Consider the following 20,030-nt stretch of genomic DNA (forward strand, 5'->3'; position numbering starts at 1 on the left):
AGTCTCATCATCCAGTGGTTGTTCCCAAGGGACTTAACCAAAAGAGTAATTGTATCTCATAGGACCTTCTTGGTAGCATGGGAGTTAGGGGCATACACATTTCAAAGGATTTGGCTTGAGTAGAAAATAAGTCAAAACTGATAGTGAAATTATTTTTACAGTGATCAATCATGTTTCCTTTGACAACCGACGGATTCCACAAAGTGGCAATTCCACCAGAAGCACTTTCAGTCGAACTACAACTATAGTGGGCAATAGGCCAGAGCCTATCCACAACTTGAGCAAAAAATCCATTTGACATTTTATTTTCTTGGAGCATTAGAATATCAATCCTATTTTCAAAAATCAAACACTTCACAATGTGTTGTTTATGAGGGCTATTTAACCCTCTCATATTGAAAGAGAGGATCTTCATTTTCTATCTTTCCTCACCCTTGAAACAGTGTCCAAGGTGCCTTGTTTCCCCATAGCAATTACTCTGGTTGCTTCTCTTTGTCTATTCTCTATATGTGAAAGTCTTCCTTGCTTTGTTTATGGTCCAGTATTAGCTTTCTTAGAGCCCACTTTTCTTCTAATTTTTTTTGTTAACCATAGTCAATTTGCTTTTTGGAGCAAGAGGGGTCGAGGAGTCAGAGTTGTTGATGTTTAGCAATACTTCCATCAAACTTATGTTTGTGTTAGGAGAATGAGCCTCTCTCTAGCAGCTCAACAAATCCTTCATGGGAGTATTAGAACCTAAAATAGGTTGGGAGCCCACCAAATTTGAGTTCTCTTTATCCCCTATTGTATTAAGATTTTTTGACCCATCCATTGACTCAACATTTGGCGAGTTAGAATTGTCCACAATTTGGTCCCCTAGAGACAAAATCGATTGAATCTCCTATGGGGGTTCAACCAGATTAGAAGAACAATTTGGTGCACCCACAACAACGTTTCCTTCACTAGCATTGACTAGGAGATCGAAGCCCACAATCTCACCCTCCTCCATGACAACCCCATCAAGACTAAGGGTTTGTGGGGAGGGCATCTATTGAGGAGGAGGGGGGTTAGCCTTGACAAGGGATCCTCAAACACTAGCCATTTAACTAACATTGTTCAAGAGCTTCTCCTTACCCTCGTTGATATGGATCTAAGAACTAGGGATTCTACATTTATCAGCTAAGTGACCAAATTTAAAACAGTTCTGACAAAAAATCCCCTCATTTTCTTTGACAATCGGTTGAAGCCTCCTTTTCCCAAACTTGGAGTGCAAAATAGCACATTGATGTAGGGGTTTTTTCATTTCTACATTGACACATAATCTTGCAAACACTAGCTAGATCTTTTGAAAAGTGACTTTGTCAATTGTAACCAAAGAACCGAAGGGGTCAGCAATGCTTTTAAGGGTATTTGGGCTAAAGTATCCCAGAGAAAGACTGAATAATCTTATCCAAGGTGGGGCAACTCTCCCTAGATCCATATTTGGGTCAAACCCAAGCTTCCATCTACAAAGAGAGAGCCCATTCTTACGCCCTTTGTCAAAAAAAAAAAACCAAGGGCCCTCAGATAGGACTTTGACCATACGATTCCAACATTGCATTAATTAGAACACTTCCTTTTAGCTTCCACATACCAAAAACCCATTTGCTGACCAAATCCACATTGGGTCGAAAGGTGAAGAACTTACCAACAAGGGCCGAGGATAGATCCAGCATAGCCTCTAAGCAAGCAGAGCTACTCTATGAAGTAGAGATTCTCCCAATGAGTTTATCCACCCACGATGTGGGAGCCTCCCTTTCAAAAAACAAAATGATTCAGCTTTAGACAGGTCCACATATTCTTCTGAGCCACCCTTAGACCTTCTTGAAGATAGGAGGAATCTACCTTTTCCTCACCACAGCTGTCTTAGAAAAGTACACTGATAGGTTTCCAACTTTAGGAAAATAATATCTCCCTCGAATAGTGGATTTATTCATGAGTTCGGCGAGGTGATATTCTTAAAAGCCATAGAGCGATGCTATTGTAGGTAATGTAACTTGGTTGAACTATACTGTAATCTAAAAATTTAAAAAATCTTTTACATAAAAATTGTCAATTTGAGATTGAAAGGTCCGTAGCATCGGTGTAACAGTAAAGCAAATGTCTTTTCATAGCATTCGTGGAATGCTATAAACAGTTTTTTTTATAGCAGCTATGTTACTCTGCAAACGTCTTTCTGTATAAATCTTTATGCCCATGTTCTTCCATTCAATATATTCCTTACATTATGATCACTTGACAACTCGTTGATCTCTTCTCTTTCCTTCTGAGATCCTTGTGGTTTCTAGTTAAGAAGCTAAGAATTTGATTCTTCCATTTTATCTACAGCTTGTGTAGATAGAATGCATATAGATTTGCTACATTTAAGAATGGGAAGATATTAATGCCCACAAGTAGATCGATATCGTATGCAGAAATTGTATTAGATTTGTGCAAGGTTCAATAATTTTCTATTTGAGCTTGTTGTAGGTTCCTTTCAGGAAAACCTCTCTCCCAAAGTGAGCTAATACAAGAGACAACAATACCTAGCTAGATTATTTGTTCATATCATATTGAGAAGTTACTTAAAGGAGGCGTACATTGGGTTATTACCCAACTTTGTGTTATACAAATAATCTTAATAGCGAACTTAGTTCAATAGTACTTGCAATTACTCTTTGATAATCATTCCTTACTCTTTGATAATCATTCCTTGGTCCTTAATGCTATTAGGATCATGGAATCTAATAAGTTTTGAAAACTTAATAATTATTAGTAGTACTAGTTATAATAATTATGAAAATATATTATCATGGATGTTATTGAAAGATTTCTTGAGTTTGGTTGTTAGTCACTTATTTCTCAAGTGGTGGATTGCTTGTCTAAGTACATGAAAATTTTATGTCTATTAGCCCATCATTAATAATTAAACCTCCATTGTAACGAAAGTACTCAACCAAATTTTCTATCTCCATGGTAAGCCTGCTTTTTATTTTAAGTGATCATGATCCTACACTCTCTCAAAAACTTGAAGAGGAAATGTTTAAGTTGTAGAAAATGCAAATGAATTCAATGCATCACTTGCAAATTGAAGGTCAAACAAGGATGATCTTTAGATTCTTAAAGATTTAATTGCATTGCTTTTCTTTAGCACAAAAGACTCATTGACTTAGTGGTTGTATCTTGTAGAATTATGGTACAACTCTTCTAGCAATCCTTTCATAATGATGATACACCCTAGAGTTGTTTATGACGAACCATTTCCATTCCATACTATATTAATTGGTCCAAGGACAAAAAATATAATTGAAATATACAAATTTGCAACCTCTTCACTAACTCCAATAATTTCATAGCTCAACCATTCAAGAGTAAGGCTTTATAAAAGGGGAGAAAAATTAGGAGCATTATGTCTTACCCTTCTTCTACAATTATGAGCATTGTAGTAATTGGAGTTTTTTTATTTAGTTAATATTGCATTGTGTTGATTTGTCCCATGTGTATTGCATATAGTTATAATGGTGTAATGAGTTATTATTAAAAGTATATATATTTATCTCACATTGGTTAAATCTCATAAATCACTTTTATTTTTTGGTAAAAGGCAAGAGACATGAAATTATATTAATAAAGTTTAATAATTGCAAATGGTCGACCACATCTATAGAAATTGTAACAATGAGGCAATAATAACAAAATCCTCAATCCCATGGAAATACTCAAGAATATGGAAGCATACAAATAGCATAATCAACGCACAAAAAGGGAAGCGTCATGACCAAAGTTAGCCTTTATTTCCATCCTAGTCTTCATTGGGAGCAAGGGTGACATCCACAAGAGGCACGAGACGATGATGGACATGTGCAACTATGAAACAAAGAGCATGATAAACATCTTGAATTTTATCAATAAGTTAAAGACTCGAGCTTCCTTTCGTGTGCAATTATTGCATTTCAATACTGATTTCACATTGAGGTTGAAAGCCATGTTTAAGGGGTTTGTATGCGCAAATAGTCACAGTGTTTTCTTTAGGTCTTTGTGATGGAATAGACCCCCAACCAAGACTTTGTCCTTAAAAAAGTCATACATGCCCTTTTATAGCCTTAATGACAGTTTGCTCCGAGATGTTTGCATCTTATACATAATCTACAACTAAATTTTGTTTGAAAGAAACAATGAAACTACCTAAAATGATATAAATCACTTTTTCTAATACTTTTATCTAAATTGTATAATAAAAAAGAAGGAAAAATTTAAATCATATTATTTATAATAAGTAAAAATACAAAAAATAATATTTGTAATTCTATAATGAAAATTATTAATTGGACGACTTTATACTTTTTCATAGCAATAGAGGACATCTCTATTATGTAAGAGCCAAAGGTGCAAAAGTTAAACAACTTTATACTTTTCCAGTTCCTTTGATCCATTCATCATTAAGACATCTTTCATAGAGCCTTATAATTAATAGAGAGCCTAACTTTTAAGCTTTTTCAGAGAGCACCTGAATCTTTGAAGTATTGGCAAGTGCTCTCTTTGGTCTTGGTCTTGGTCTTGGTCTAGGTCTAATCCTAAAGCTGGAGGGTACAGTTCCTAAGGGCCCTTCAAATACCTAATTAAGTGTTTTAAGTACAGAACCTCTCTTGTTTTTCCTTGCTTCCTCCTTTTACTTTTCTGGAAACTGAAATGCTGCAAACTTCGGGGAGGGAAAAAGAATGTAAGAAGTATTTTCTACTGTAGCAGTGCATGTCATGATTATTTGATTCTCCTCTAACAAAAAATGGAGTTCCTCACGACTTGACAGACACACAAAAGTTGAGGCATAGTCAGTCTTGACCAAATTGCCATAAAATAAACACTGTACGTGCAATATCTCTATCTTTAAGTGGCCATCAATTATTTAATAGCTTTTTTAATATATATATAGTTATTCATGCGGAATATTGTATATAGTTATTTAAGAAGTTTTCGTTTAGGGTTAGCGTTTTCAAAAGACTTTGTAGACAATATAATTTTTTTTTAAAAAGGAAGATCATTATTCTCTCTTAATCGAAGTCACAAATATTTGAATTGAAAGCATAAAAAGCCTGTAAACGGGCGTCAACTTTTACTCAGAGGAGGCAAGTATACAGCAATACACGGGCACATTTTGTAATGCAGAAAGGAGCTCATTATCATTATTGCCATTATTATTGTAAAAATCAAGTTGCAAAAGGACGAGTACGGAATGAATGTAGTGAGATTAATTGTAGCGCAAATTTCAATTGTTGGGGTGATTGATGGGAAATGTCCCATATTTTGAGATAAAAGGATAAGTCACCACTGTTTTATTGAAACCAAATTTTCACTTTTTAACATACGTTGTAATTTGAGTTTGATAAGGGTTAAAAACTGGGTATTCATTATTACCACGAGCTTTATTGATTTAGATATTTCTTAATTAAGAAAATAAAAATAATTAGAAAATTACATAATTGTCACTTATTTTTTTAATATTCTAAGAAAAATCCATTGGTTAGTGTATGGATTAGGAGTTTATCTTTTTTGATTTAGGTAGTTTCTAAAGTTACCATGTATTTAGTTTGTATTTGGGATACAATCTTGTTATTGTTAGTTTCTTGTATTTTGGTTATTTTGATTGCACTATTTCATAACTATCGTCAAAAGTATTTATGCAAAATTAGAGAAAATTATAATAATTGATATTTATTAAAGATTAAAAGGTATAGATTGATTATACCATTGAATGTTTAAAAATTAAAAAATGAAATAAGGGTATTAGTAAAAAATATTTACCTAAAATTATAATAATTGATATTTATTAAAGATTAAATGGTATAGATTGATTATACCATTCAATTAAATGTATAAAAATTAAATATTGAAATAGGGGTAGTTGGTTAGAATTTTGATGAAGAAATGTTGTCATAGGTGTTGTCAATTGATTCATCAATAAGTCAAAATCTTAGGTAATGCTAGACAAACACTTTTGAATATATAAACACGTGTTTGATATAATGGGTCACTTCTATGATTATAGACCTAATCTCCACAAGTTTGAAATTGAGCCTTCTAGTGGATTTGAACATGTACATACAGATCCAAACTCTATTGATTTGAATTCTTATAGCTTATTTTTCTTGATGTATATACATTTTTCTACAAAGGGATGTTGTCTACAAGAAACACTAAAAATCTTGCTAGACAAGGGGATTATCTCTTGGTCAAAACCCTATTATTGAGTCAATAATACTGGAAAGTATTGGAAGAAAACAAATAAACATGTAATGATACTTAGAATATTAATGTAAACAAATGATAAACTTCCCATTCTATATGACATGATAGAATGATAATAATATGATTCTTGAATGAATGTTTAGATTTGTAATAACAAATTGAGGCATATCTTTAAATATTATACCATAGCATATCTTTAAATAAAAATATCGCCATTGGGCAGGTGGTAGGGTGGTTGAATACTGGTGGCAAGGGCCTATATTGGCTTCATGCACCACCGATGAACTAAAGTAGTTGCGCTAATGATGTGAACATACATTGGGTGAGCGAAAAAATCGACATTGCCAAAGTTGTAGAAAAATGTTTTTTTAAATACAAAATTTTTAAAAATGTACCATCTACTAAATATTCATTGATATAGAAGGGCAGTGGCATATATAGGGTACAAGATTACATAGACACTATGCAATGCTGGTATGGTGGTGGCATAGGTGTAGGAGATGTTGAGAATATTCCCTACAAAGGTTTTCTTAACTAGGTATGTTGATGTAAGTGATTATGGAGATTATATGGACGAGTCTCCAAATTTGATGATTTGATAGTAAATCTTAAGGTTTTTGGATCTTTTAGATGCAATGTAAGGGTTTTCTTTAGCCCAGAGTGGTCTAAAAATTCAACTACCTCCTAGATATAGCAACCTCCTCCCAAATTTAAATCCTTGTAGATCTGGCTTCACAAGCTTAATTTGGAAAAACCAAAAGGTAAAATCAACTTTGTTCAAATTTGTAAACTTAATGGCGAGCTCATATTTTCTCCAATATGCTCCAATATGAACTTGCAATAAAATTGATATAGAGGAAACCCAAAATCAATTTTTTAAGCTTTATCAATTCTTCAGGTCAGCATATGATGCAAGATCTCTCATCTGCAAATAGTTCTACCCTAAGATTTAAGAATGGTTTTACAAGGCCATGAAATTGATACCATGTAGAAGGTGAAGATTAGCTCAATTCCCAGGACCACCTACAAAAAAAAAAAAAAACTTTCATAAGAGATCATGCAAGAAATAATATTGCTTGATATTAAGATAGATATATGAGATATAATACACAAAGTGTACTAAGGTGTTTCTTGTATAGGAAAGGTGAATGATAGGATTAAACAACATGTTTATGTATCCTAATCCTATGTTATGAGACAACTTAAAATAAATATTAAATTCCCTAGGACACAAGAAGTAAATGAGATACATGGTCCCATAAACAAATAACTTCTATAAAGATATTTTGGTCCCATGTTAAGTTAACATCTCAATAAATACAAACTAATGAATTAGTTAGGACATAACCTTCTTCACACTAATAGTTTGACGAAGGGAATCCCCTTAACACATCCATCCTAAATATTTGTCTTCCCCTCTTGTGTACAATTTCCCTTAAGTTTTCTTTCATTTAGGATTAAACTAGTGATCTATATTCTTTCTCTAGTATTTTATTTAAATCATTTGGACATTGCAAATTCACTCTCTCTCTCTCTCTCTCACACACACACACACACACACCAAAGACATCAAAATAACAATATCAATGTATTATGGCTTTGATGCACCAAAGACATCAAAGTTCAATTATGTTTTGTTATCATAGATTTAATCTATCTCAATGATATTGAACTATAATGGTCTAACCATTGATAACCGTAATTATTATGGTCATAAAAGAACAAAAGTTAAGAGAAGAATCACTATACTATCATACTCTGAAATTACATATTAAATGTACTCAAAATAGTAATAAGAAGCCATTAATATATGTAAATACTAAAACACACTTAAAAAATACATCGTAGTCATAACTTTTACAAGGAACCATCATTGTCATTAACTAGAGCACACATAAGAGTTATAACATGAATTCCTAATATTTACAATTAGAGAAACAACAAATGAACTCAAATCATAGAATAAGCACCTATAAAGCATACAAGTCAATCAACATCAAAACAAAGTAAAGTAACTCCAAGAATAACAACCAAAAACTCCAGAATACATCAATGTTATAATTAAATACTTAAAAGACAACACACAATTACGATGGAAAAAATAGCTAAAATATTTATGTAAGTTGATTGTGATATTATTTATTTTAATATGGAATTTAATTAACCTATATTCTATTGAGATTATTTACCCCTCTTCATCTCTAAAATACTCAAAAAGCTTTTAAATAAAAAAACTATTTAGCATATTCTCAAAATTTCAATATAATTAAAAAATAATCTTATTAAATAATTTTATTAAAAAGTATAATAGCATCATTTTGATAATTGTGAAAATTAATTAATTTATAAATAAAACTTATGAATTAGTGCTCTTTTAGTTTGAAGGGTAGCATAGTTGATTAAGGGTTTTGGGCTCATCCCATGTAGACTGCGAGATGATTCTTTCCACAAGTATCTAATAGCCCACTTGTTGAGGTTTGGTTAGTCACCTCAAAAGATTATAAGAGAAACTCGTCTTGACAAAGATGTAAACTCTAAATTGCTGGATCAATCTATTGATTCATCTTCATTACCGAAAAGAAAATATGTTCTTAGAAAACCTTTATAATTGAAAAAAAATGCTTGGAAATACATATATTTAGAAGGCACTAGACTTTTACTAACACATCACCTAACTATTGTTTTCACCCAAATACAAAAGATACCCACGGATTATCAAGCCTTTCAGTGAAAACCATAAAGATAAAATCTCGTACACCGTCATCAACAAGGCTTTGAATAAGCATGTCATGCAAAGATGCTTCGACAGGAAATGGGAAGGTAATGATAACATTATCATGGGGCCCTTTCAAGCCATATCCTCTCATCCTCACCCTGCTCATCATATCAAATCATCTCAAACTCTCTTTGTATTACAACACGTGAAAACACATTGCAACCAAAGGGGACGTATCACTATTACCACCATCATTACATTACACCCTGTAATTCATGAATGACATTCTTCATGTCAAATGATTCATTCTTAATTATTGTCCATCCCTGCTTTCCATTTTTCAACACTCTTGAACTACAGGTACCAAAATTCATCACTGCTCCTAATAAACAAAACATAATCTTCTAGGATTTCTTGCTTGTTCTCTTCAAATTTTATTTTTTCAAGCATGGTTCAGTGATCATTGATGTACATGATTAGCTCTTCCATCAATATCTTTTTGCCAGACCCACTAAGAAGATTCAGACATGTGGGCTTTTACAGGGAGGGGAAATTCAGAAGAAAGAAAATGGAGCTTTGGAGGATGAGCAAGACATCATTTCAATGGCCTAGTCCTCAAAATCATCTATTGGTACAACAATTGTTTCCATGGATTCATTTCTGGGTCCAGCATATGTTCAGCCAAGCTACAGTGATTAATATTACTGTTCAGTTGACAATCCTTTCTTCTTTTATCAGCTGCAGCAACCTTCTTTGAAAGTGACACTCCCATTGCTTTCTAGTTTTAAGCTCACTTGGAAGAGGAGAAGAGAATATGAGATCAGATGCAGGGGAGTTTAGTTAAATGTGGCTGTGTCTTTCAATATAGGAGTGAAGATGATTGATGATGCAGAGGAGTAGTGTAGATCTGGATCAACATTGTCAGAAGGAAGTGGGCATGAATGCTGGATAACCACAGCAACTCACAAAGTTCCCTTGTCCAGTCTCTCCCAATATCCTAAATCATTATAACAAGAGCAGGTATGGATGATTATACCCATATTATATATTTACAGACAATCTTTTCATAATCTGGTTTTATGTGGGTTTACAAACTAGTACATTTAATTTCTATCTGTAGCATTTGAATTTCTGCACAGAGGAATAGATAATTGATAATGGTGGATCACATAGTTAGTTTTCAATGGTTGTTTTTTGGTTATGGACTGGAATATTGAAATCTCCAGAAACAGCATAAACCACTGTTCCATGGTTAGAACATGTGAAAATATCTTAGATTGTATTGTGTCATGAAAAGTGAGCATCCTATTCATCGATTAATATACTTCGTTTAGAGTGGATTTATATTTCCAAGTGAAATAGTCCTAATTCCTTGCTGTGCTGTACTCTTCATCAAACAAAGATTAAACCCAGAGTTTCAGAAATGGTTCAAGATAAAAGTCTACCTGCATTAGAAAAGACCCTGTTTTCCTCTTAAGGTGTGGGAAGATATTAATGCCCTCAAGTAGATCTGCTACATTTAAGATTGGGAACATATTAATGCCCTCAAGTAGATGAATATCATATGCAGAAATTGTGTTAGATTTGTACATGGTTCAATCTTCTTCTTGTAGGTTCCTTTCAGGAAAAACCTCTCTCCTCAAGTGTGCTAATACCTAATCACCAACCTTAAATTTATTTTATGTTCTGTACTAGAATCAACATTCTTTTTGTTTGCTGTCTCACTAGTTTAAGTACTTCTGGCATATAATCTGCCAAATCTTCCACGTCTAACACTTACATGATCATCAACTTCTATTCTTCGGATAAAATATATTTTAACTTACCCATTTCATATGACTTAAAAATAACTTGGCTACAGATAATTATAATGCTTGGTGATTTGTATACAAAACATATCATTTCTTCGGTGATTTGTATACAAAACATATCATTTGGAAGCAAGTAAGGTCTTCATTTCTTTAATCCCTGTATGATGGCATATAATCAGTGTATTGATATTTTCTTTTTACATTATGAAGTATGATATGATTTTGTTATTATGATTTAGGGCAGGTATCCATGCTGCTCCTTAGCTTATTTTTGTTTATGTAGCTAGTGGATATTTAATTTTGTTAATTTATGTAGCTAGTGGCCTCATGGATATTTAATTTTGCCAATTTATGTAGCTAGTGGTGGCCCCATGGATATTTAATTTTGCTGCTTATCTTTTAAGCAATTATATTAAATTTTAGTTTTAGATGAAATCATTAAAAATAATTTTTATAGAGTATATTTAGGAGAAAAGATTGGAGGGAAAGAAATTTGTAGAGTCACATATCATTTTTTTCAATAAGCAATTGTTTTTGATTAAGGAAAAACAGATATTAAGGGACCCGAAACCCTTTACAAGGCGGGTTTTGGAAGGACCTACAACCCGAACTGAAAGATAAACTTGAAAGTCCACTCAAAGATTTACAGGACACAAATGAGACACAACATGGCCAAACCAAGGATGGGGTACAACACAAAAAGGACCCCCAACAAGAACCAGTGAGCTGCAAGAGACCAGCAGCCCCAACCCAACCAGGACGGATCAAGAGTTTGACCTACCCTTATGGGATTGAAGGGTCATATCAAAAGAGGACTGAGATGATTTAGATTTTTTACTTTTAACAGTAATCCATCCCTCCTCAACCCTAGCAGCAGCCTTTTGCCAAGAGGATGGATCCAGAATAGAGGACCTCCCATCACAAAGAGGAATAGAGCCAGCTTCCGGAGAGGCAGGGACAACAGAAATAAAAGGATCAGACAAAGATCCAACATCAATCTGGGAAGCGGGAAGGTCATCCACCAAGGAAGAAGATCCAGCAATCTTCAGAAGATCATTTGGGATGCCACCGCAAGCATCCCCACACCCCCGAGCACTAGAAACAGAGGCAGCAACCAGAGGCTTGGCCTGAGGATCCTGCGCAGCCACCTCGGAAAAACTTTTCTTTTTAATAAAGTAGTGTTCAGAGGAGGCACCTTTCCACCAAGAAGAAAATTTCTTTTTCTTCTTATCTGATTCACACCATGCAGCAACATGTCCAATCTGGAAGCACTTTCGACATCTAAAGGGGATACCCTCAAAGTCAAGAGGTTGGACCCAAGATCTCAAAGAAGATTCAATTTCTATCTCAGCTGGAAGCCCTTTAGAAGCATCAATGTTAACCAATATCTGAGCATAAGTAGAATGATAAATTTGGTAAGAGTCCTTATCAATCATTAGGAATTTGCCTAAAGCCTCCCCCACCTCCTCTAGCAGAGAGTCTGTCCATAGATGAAGGGGAAGGTTAGGGAGCCTAACCCAAATAGGAATCTCATTAAAAGAATCAGTAGAAGGATTAAAACCCAAGAACCAAGGTTTAACCATCAAAACAAATTTGTCCTCCCAGCTGAAAGGATTTGTACATGAAATTTTCGATCTATCCTCTTCATATTCAAATTTAGCAATGAAAAAGCCCTTGGCTGAAGGAAAAATGTTAACTGAACCTTTTAAAATCGGTTTCCAGCTTTGGGAAATCCAAGTGTGCAGCTGAGGAAGGCTTGGCCAAAAGCCCCGAAACCTGCAAATCAGATCATGAGACCCAAACACAGAGGAGTTGTGGATGATCTCCTGATTAGTATCATCAGACACCCGGAAAGCCAATGGTTTGCAAACAGGAACAGCTAGAGGCCCCAAACCACAAGCAGCCCGATCTGAACCAGAGGGCACCGAATGCATCGTATCACTACCCTCCGTATTAGTAACAGGAGTCTTGGGCTTGCAAGGAGCAGCCATAGGAGCCTCCTTTAGCAACATGGTAGCATGGGAGCCCCCAAGAATCGGAGCAGATCCAACACCCACCCCCGAAGAGGGCAAGGCTCGCAAGGAAGAACTCACAGAAGAAACCCTCAAACCGTTGGATTTGGCTCGAACATAGACCTCCACATTTCCCCCCTTTGCAACTCCCACAACATCCTTCACCGAGCTCCCCGCAGCAGCAGCAGGCAAGACGGGAGTCGGCCTTAGGGTTGTGGCAGTGGCAGCGGCTCTAGGTGACATAGCAGCGATTTTTCATTGAGTGAAGAATGTTATTCTTCAATAAGCAGTTGTTGTTCTACTTAAATTTAAGGAGATAATGCACTTAAGCAGTCGCAAGAGGACATGGGGTTAAAAAAGTTATTGATGTTGTCCCACTAACATCACAATCAACTTTTAGCACTTGTTGAAATATAATACCAAAAATAGTTGTTTAGTTACACTTTTTTCCAATTTTTAGAACTTTTCTTTGCTACTACAAAACCATTTGAATGATTCTCTATAATTTAGATTATGGTGTCAATTCTTATGCGAGACATCTACAATGACATCAAAATGTCGGTAAACAAAAATCCATTTTTGAAACAATTTGACATGGAAATGACCTGTAAATGCATGAAATATGCCATGTTTCAGTTTTTGTGGAGGTGTTATTTTATTACTCCAAATAAAATACAATCCTCGCCACTTGTCTCCAACTAGATTCACAACTTTGTTAGTGCAACAATCTCATTGCAATTCCTAATAAACTTTTAACACAACATTTTAATGTATGAAAGCTCCCTGCTTCAAACATATAGGTTAGTGTTGATCACTCCAAAATGGATTTCATCTTTTCTTGGTCCTTCTTGAATCTATCTTTGTAGATAACAAAAAACTAAATATAGTAATTCAATATTTTCATAAAACTGCACTTTGTATATTTATGAATAGTTGAACTCCTTTCTTAGCTTTTTACAACATTTGTCTTAAGTATATTCAATTATCTTCTTAAATTTAACTTTTTAAATACCAAAATATCATCCAAATAAATAATGAAAGACTTAGCAAGATATATATTTTCAATATTTTGTGTATGAGTCTCATGAATGTAATTGGTATATTCATTAAAAAAATTAACATAACCAGCTTGCCAGTTGGTCCTCATTTTGTTTTTAAGGAATTCTTTCACTCATTACCTTCACAAATTCTAATTTGATACTCACTCTCCAAATTTTGACTTTTTGAAATAATTAGCTATACTAAAACACTCTATCAAGTAAATTTTCCCATTTGAAGCATTGATGAAAATGTGTATTTCCTAGCCATCTTATTGATGGCTCTAAAGTATTTACACATACTCATAGACTCTTGACTTTGCTATGGTATTGGTACTAACACTATTTAAACTCTGTAGTTAGACCCATAATAGTGTTCTTCACTTGAAGGACATTCAAAATGTGCATAAATGGTGAGAGAAAAGAAACAAAAACCTTCATTCAAAGGCTTATCTTTGAATAAAGGTGCTCAAAAATCACCTTCAAATGAAGATAAACATTTGTTCAAAGGTCCCTCAATTTAATAATGTTTTAATATTTTTTGATTCATGAAAATGACCTTTGTTTAAAGGTACCTTCTAATGAATTTCCTTGGATAACTTCAAACAAAGCTCCTTGGACAAGCCTTTGCACCTTGGTCCTCAATTGTTTCTTTCTTTTTTTTTTCTATTTCAAACCATAGGTTGGACTAACAAATGGAATTAATGTGATAAGATAATTTATAGGGTCACAACTCTGAGATTAAACTTTCCAAAAAATATAACTTTGAATATATTTAATTTGATTATTAATATGTTTCACCAAGTTTTTGGGATGTGGGGACATGGGGATATGTTTCAAGGATAGGAATTTTTAGGCCATTTTTGAGGATAATAGGAGACAAATATAGGGAAATTTCAAATATTCATATGATGACATTGATAAAGCATTCATCATATTGACATATATAGTATAGAATCCTTAAAAACCAGTAGTAGAGTTTACATGAGAGTCAAACAAATTAATATTTTATTGCTTCCATAATTCGTGTCAATGTGCACATGATATAAAATTAAAAAATAGTATTACTCCATACACCAAAATGGCCAAAGGCTACAAGTTTGTAGTACAAATGTCAAAATGACAAAGTCACAAATGTCAAAAATTGTAAAACATAATTATGGAAAGTATGATGGTCACGTCTAATTGAAGTTAGTTTTTTAAGAAGCACATTCAAATCTTGTTGCTTTTTCTTTCTAACTTGGCTACAATTTTTTTTCAATGTAAAAATGAAGTCAAATTCTACTTGTGGACTATTATGTTTTTTCATGTTAAGATTAGAGGATCATGGAGGCCCACAAACATCATTTAAAAATATTTTTTTTATGTTTCCAAGATGTCCCCATTGATCAAGGACATTTTGCTTGCAATTTTTTTTTTTGGGATGCCTTGGAAACTTTCCCAATGCACCCCCCATCCCAAGGTCACCGTTGGAGCGGGTAGTGCATGGGGTTAAGACCCTTGGGATGTGTCCTTTTGTACCCTTGGATTATTTTATTCTTTTTATTTTCTAGTGAGCATCGGTTTTTATTGAATTTTAAGGTCTTTGTTCCACATACATTGAAAAATAGAAAAATAGAAAAAATATGAAAAATATATACATACACTATGTGTTAATTTCCTTATTCAAACCAAAAATTGCTTATATATGTGTGTGTGTGTGTCTAGGTGTGTTAAGTTATATATTATGAAATAAAAGTGTCTCAATTAAACTTAATTTCACATAAAAATTAATAATAATACAAAATATGCAATACAAATTATACAAAATATGTGCACACTAAATATTGGTGTGACTAATATATGTTAAAGGATTTTTTTTTTCACTCATTACCTTCATAAATTCTAATTTGATACTCACTCTCCAAATTTTAACTTTTTGAAATAATTAGCTATACCAAAACACTCTATCAAGTAAATTTTCCCATTTGAAGCATTGATGAAAATGTGTATTTCCTAGTCATCTTATTGATGGCTCTAAAGTATTTACACATACTCATAGACTCTTGACCTTGCTATGGTATTGGTACTAACACTATTTAAACTATATGGTTAGACCAATAATAGTGTTCTTCACTTGAAGGACATTCAAAATGTGCATAAATGGTGAGAGAAAAGAAACAAAAACCTTCATTCAAAGGCCTATCTTTGAATAAAGGTGCTCAAAAATCACCTTCAAATGAAGATAAACATTTGCTCGAAGGTCCCTCAATTTAATAATGTTTTAATCTTTTTCAATTCATGGAAATGACCTTTGTTTGAAGGTACCTTCTAATGAATTTCCTTGGATAACTTCAAACAAAGCTCCTTGGACGAGCCTTTGCACCTTGGTCCTCAATTTTTTCTCTTTTTTTTTTTTTTTTACCTATTTCAAACCATAGGTTGGACTGACAAATGGAATTAACATGACAAGATAATTTATAGGATCGCAACTCTTTGATTAAACTTTCCAAAAAATATAATTTTGAATATATTTAATTTGATTATTAATATGTTTCACCAAGTTTTTGGGATGTGGGGACGTGGGGATATGTTTCAAGGATAGAAAGTTTTAGGCCATTTTTGAGGATAATAGGAGAAAAATATAGGGAAATTTAAAATATTCATATGATGATGTTGATAAAGCATTCATCATATTGACATATCTAGTATAGAATCCTTAAAAACTAGTAGTTGAGTTTACATGAGAGTCAAACAAATTAATATTTTATTGCTTCCATAATTCATGTCAATGTGCACATGATATAAAATTAAAAAATAGTAATACTCCATACACCAAAATGACCAAAGGCCTCAAGTTTGTAGTACAAATGTAAAAAATTCTAAAACATAATGATGGAAAGTATGATGGTCACCTCTAATTGAAGTTAGTTTTTTAAGCAACACCTTCAAATCTTGTTGCTTTTTCTTTCTAACTTGTCTACAATTTTTTTTCAATGTAAAAATGAAGTCAAATTCTACTTGTGGACTATTGTGTTCTTTCATGTTAAGCTTAGAGGATCATGGAGGCCCACAAACATCATTTAAAAATAATTTTTTTTATTTTTCCAAGATGTCCCCATTGATCAAGGACGTTTTGCTTGCAAATTTTTTTTTGGGGATGTGTCCTCATGTACCATTGGATTATTTTATTCTTTTTATTTTCTAGTGAGCATAGGTTTGTATTGAATTTTAAGGTCTTTGTTCCACATACATTGAAAAATAGAAAAAATAGAAAAAATAGAAAAAATGTGAAAAATATATACATACACTGTGTTAATTTCCTTATTCAAACCAAAAATTGCTTATATATGTGTGTGTGTCTATGTGTGTTAAGTTATATATTATGAAATAGAAGTATCTCAATTAAACTTAATTTCACATAAAAATTAATAATAATACAAAATATGCAATAAAAATTATACAAAATTTGTGCACACTAAATATTGGTGTGACTAATATATGTTAAAGGATTTATAAATATTTTCATTTATGTTAAAAAAATTATAGAATGAGTGCCACTTTTTAATTTTTTTTTTCTATTAGTGAATCTAGGATGTTTTTAGCCTAGACAAGACAAGGTGAGGACACAATCAGGGGACCTCAATGCACAACAATCAAACTTATGATCATGTCACCAAACCAGTGAGAGTATGAAGCATAGCCATGTATTCTTGCTAATTCATTTTGCTTTAATTTCAACAATATCAATGTTGAGGTTCAAATCCACACCTAGCTTTAATTCCAACAACATCGATGTTGAGGTTCAAATCCACAAGAAAATTCAATTAGTGAAGACACAAGCTTGAGATCACAATGGCCTAGTTGGGGTTTGAACCTTGGTGTCCAAAATAATTACATCACCACTTAACCATCACACTACGGGATGAATCCCCCACTTTTTAAAAATATCATTAACTACAAAAATAACTTATTAAAAACAATGTAAATAATTTCACACATAATTTTTATTTTTTTGGATTAAAGACATTAGAGCCGATATGGTTATATTAATATAAAATATATGTTTTTTACAAATCTAGTGCAGAGACTATGACATTTGTATACTTGCTAAAAATATATTTGTTGCCAGGCCTACTCCAAAAAATGAAGCTTAGAAGTATTGGAGCCTTAGGCAAAATACTATATGCATTGAGAACATGTACAATACTAACCAAAACCCACAAAATAGGTAGATATACTATGGCTCAAAAACATACAAGTTCTACATCTATAATATGAAATTATTGGTAGAACTAGAAATATCCATTTTCTTCCTTTTTCTTGGCTCTTGAGGACTCTCCCACTTCAAATTTTTGAGGAGTATTTTCTACTCCATGTGAAGACATTAATTGATGATGAGTGTGGTTGATCAGGTAGTGGAGAGCAAATAATATATCTAAGAAATGGGTAACAATCTAGTTACCCTAAGGGACTGTGTATTTCCATGGCCCTAGTGAAATGCTTCGATACTCCAATACCATAGCTAATTTTCATAGCCTCATAAACCTCCCAAAAATCTTTTTTCTTTAGAAGAAGAAAAAAGATTTTTAATTTAAATTTATTAAGAAGAATCATAGGCAAAAATTCAGGGCTTGGATTTTTTTGGTATATATTCAATTGTAAGAAGTTGATTGTGGAGGAAGATTCAACAAAGTAATTGATATTATTCCTTTGATAGTGGGAATTAATGATAAGATAAATGGGTGGATAGATTTTGGGGTATTATTGGTTTCAAACTTGTATCCTTAATTTTATTAAGGTCTTCATTTATAACCTTGTTTCTTCTTCTTCTATTGCTTTGCCAATTGTTTGTTGATAGAATGAGGCCTCATTTTGAGGGGAAGATTGACACTTATTTTACAAGTGTGAGGTGGCTGTGGGGAACCATATATATTTTTTTTCTACCTCCCTTATGCAATGGAATTATTTCCTTGTGAGGATCAAATGATATGTCTTTTAGAATATTATTTTAATATATCTTCAAGTTTTATAGTTCGCCATAGTATGCTACCATTTGTAAGGTATTCCCATTGGAAGGGTGAAATCATACAAAAAGGTTATTCTCACTCTTCTAAATTTGACTTCATTGGATATCATCAAGACAATTTTAAACCTTGATGGTTTGGGAATGAAGATAATTATTAATCCTAGAGCTCTATTGCTAGATATTTTTCATTTAAGTAGGTTTTATTATATTGGTTCTATCTATTTTAGAGGATTAGGCTGTAACCAAGGAAGATTTAGATAAGGATAAATGTTTGGTTGCAATATTTTTAAACACCTTCAAGATCTCCTATGTATTCTAAAGGGTTGGCAAAATGTTAGTAGATGTTAGAGGTGGTACCAGTTAAGTCAAATTTCTCAATGTTAATTAAATAATTTCTAATCACTCAAATGGATAGTGCTCTAGTGAATAGAAACTTCTTATTCCTTTATATCTATACAATATATTGTGCTCCATCATTGTGTATTTAGAGAGGGTTTCTTATTCATTGTGCAATCCCATAGAATGAGACAATGTTGTGAAAAGTAAGGTGGTTACTTAAGGTGATCCCTAGGATCATGTTTAATTGGAATGTAGTGGATGGGATTCATGATGCTAACACAACTCCCTTTTCATAAGACTACTAAGTTGCATTTTTTTTGACATTTAGTGAGGTGTTTTTTAATTTAATCTCAATTTAAACCTCTCCTGAAAAGAGACTCAATAATCAAACAAATTGTAAGCTTTTTCAAAGAGCACCTCAATCTTTGAAGTATTTTAGGTAAATGGTGAAGATATGAATGATGCATTGGAGAGATAATTTGAAAATTATGGTTTTTCATAGTTTTTCTTTTCGGCATAATAAAACTACAAACCTTCATAGACCTTTGGATTTTTTAGTATTTTACTTTTATGTGCTAATAAAACAGTAGTTTGTAAACTACTATGATAAACTTAGTTTTTAGTTTTAATGTTTTTTTCCTATTCTTAGGAAAACAATTCTCTATAAGACAATTCACTATTATTGTAATTCACATTCAAGTTTTCAATGAAATGAATTTTCCATTCAACATAGTTTAGAGTATATTTGGATTTTGATTTCCTTTCAATATTTGTCAATGTTTTTTAAATTATCTTAATCTTTCAATTGGATCAAAGTAGGTTGTAGAATTTCTAATGGTGTAGATAGCAAGGTTAGAGAAGTAGTTA

The 20,030-nt window shown here is 32.8% G+C and overlaps 1 long non-coding RNA gene across 3 annotated transcripts in view; it reads left to right on the forward strand.

The window, feature by feature from the left end:
* The window catches only part of LOC131078928 (uncharacterized), a 92,055-nt gene that overhangs the window by 14,997 nt on the left and 57,028 nt on the right, over positions 1–20,030 (forward strand). For 2 of the 3 annotated variants that reach the window (XR_009371574.1, XR_009113883.2), the window contains exons 1-3: positions 9,185–9,316; positions 9,500–9,587; positions 9,695–9,976. This is a non-coding gene — a long non-coding RNA (uncharacterized LOC131078928). Of the gene's footprint in view, positions 1–9,184; positions 9,317–9,499; positions 9,588–9,694; positions 9,977–20,030 lie in introns of those variants that run through there. The other variant, XR_009371575.1, reaches the window with a different exon arrangement.

The sequence above is a fragment of the Cryptomeria japonica genome, chromosome 2, assembly GCF_030272615.1.
Source record: "Cryptomeria japonica chromosome 2, Sugi_1.0, whole genome shotgun sequence".
NCBI classification, from domain to species: Eukaryota; Viridiplantae; Streptophyta; class Pinopsida; order Cupressales; family Cupressaceae; genus Cryptomeria; species Cryptomeria japonica.